Source organism: Chenopodium album, chromosome 15 (genome assembly GCF_948465745.1).
Source record: "Chenopodium album chromosome 15, dcCheAlbu1.1, whole genome shotgun sequence".
Lineage (NCBI taxonomy): Eukaryota > Viridiplantae > Streptophyta > Magnoliopsida > Caryophyllales > Amaranthaceae > Chenopodium > Chenopodium album.
Genome location: NC_137848.1, coordinates 22513589 through 22515534, shown reverse-complemented (window position 1 = coordinate 22515534; position 1946 = coordinate 22513589). Strand labels below are relative to the sequence as shown.

The 1946-nt window shown below is 36.9% G+C and overlaps 1 non-coding gene across 1 annotated transcript; it reads left to right on the top strand.

Moving 5' to 3' along the window:
- Positions 1-473: 473 nt before the first annotated feature.
- On the top strand, positions 474-580 carry LOC145583591 (small nucleolar RNA R71). Its single transcript, XR_014100224.1, has one exon. It is a non-coding gene; the product is annotated as a small nucleolar RNA R71 (small nucleolar RNA).
- Positions 581-1946: the final 1366 nt, after the last annotated feature.

Genomic DNA, 1946 nt, shown 5'->3' with positions numbered 1-1946 from the left:
TCCTATAGGAAAGGTAAGGATGGTTCCGATACCCGGGATTATTATAGGTGTTGGAGTATGGGTTATTTTGCTTGATGGACTGAAAAGCGTTGACCTGCTCCATAGAACTCCTACACTCATGTTCCCAATGACCTACAATTCCACAATTTTCACAGAAAGCATCATTAGCATTATTATCAATTGCAGAAACATTAGTTATTTTAGAATTAGCAGTAGTAAGGTTATTCAATTTCTGACAAATAGAGGTTAATTGAGATTGCAAAAAGGATACAGAATCGACGTGGTGTTTTCCCTTGTTTGCAAAACCTCTAGGATTCCCATATTGGGAATTATGGATCGCCATATCTTCAATAACCTGACCTGCATCATCAACATTGAGGTTCATAAACCTCCCATTAGCTGCAGAATCCAAAATTGCTCTAGAAGAATTTCCGATCCCATTGTAGAAAGCTTGTATCAACTGCCACTGTGCTAAGTTATGATGAGGGCACTCTCTCTGCAGGTCTTTGAATCTCTCCCAAGCTTCATATAGTGACTCATCTGGCTCTTGGGCGAAATTTTGAATTGCGCTTCTCAATAGAGCTGTTTTCTCTGCAGGGTAATACTTGTTATAAAAATTCAAAACAAGAGTCTCCCAATTAGTAATGCCAAGTGTAGTTCTATTTAAACCATTAAACCACAGTTTAGCTTTTCCACATAAAGAGAAAGGAAAGAGAATCTCCCTTATTTGGTCTTGCGTGACCCCAGCTTGCCTTATAGTGTTACAATATTGACAGTAGTCAGCAATGTGTAGATTTGGGTCTTCACCCTTAGCTCCACTAAATTGCTTCCTTTCTATCATCGTGATGAACTGGGGCTTGATCTCGAATTGAACTCCCTCAAGATCTGGCGTAGGAGAAAGGTGGGGAAAATGCGCCAAAGATGGCTGAGAATAGTCGCTGAGCTTTTTAGGTGGATTTTCTCCCATCTCTAATTCTGATTCTGAAGAAGTGTCTGGATCACTAGAATCAGATGAAGGGTCTCTAGGAATTTCACCACCAGAACTCGCCAGTATTTGCTTGTATAAATTCTTTTGCCTATGGAAAGAGCGCTCGATCTCAGGATCGAAAGGAATGTAGCCTGATCTGGAACACCTGGGCATAAACAAAGAACTAGACAACAGATATGAGAACTGTCCCAAAAAACTTATGTTCTCCGGGACGAAGGAAAATAATCTAGACTACAAAAACAATTAGAAATAAAAAATATAACCGTTTCCCCGGCAACGGCGCCAAATTTTGACAGGCTAAAGTCGCATCACCTAATCAAAAGTAATTACCTAAGTCCTCTAACTAAAGTAGATAGGGAAGTAGGGTCGAATCCACAGGGAAACTAGTCTTTCTATTTCTAACTAATTAATAGCAATCTAAATTATTAGTAACAATTTGTTGTGATTTAAAGATTATACTACGAAGAATATAAGTAGGGAAAATAAAATAAGAGGAATCAATGAATTAAGGACCTAGGGCATAGGTTCACCAATAAATAATATTCCAGGGTAAAACATAATAACCAATCATTAATGCATCAATTAACCAGATAATAAAGGGCTTTCGCTACGTATTACAATCACAGAATTAATCTACCGGTATTAAATCTCATCTCTCGAATCTCGACTTAACCATTTATAGATTAACCTGCCTATTGAAACTAGACCTAAACATCAATTCTCATCTCTCGAATCTCGAATCAATATTGTCAAACTCATGCATAAAAGATCAGGCCTAATCTAGTCACAGAGCATTAAATCAATCAATAGGAAATTAATATAGCATTGATAATTAACAACAATAAATTACCCCTTCATATTATTTATGGATCCCCATAAACCCTAGAAAAAGAACTACTCACACATAATTAAATCTAAACTAATCAAAGCAACAAAATAAAACATGATAGAAGGAATA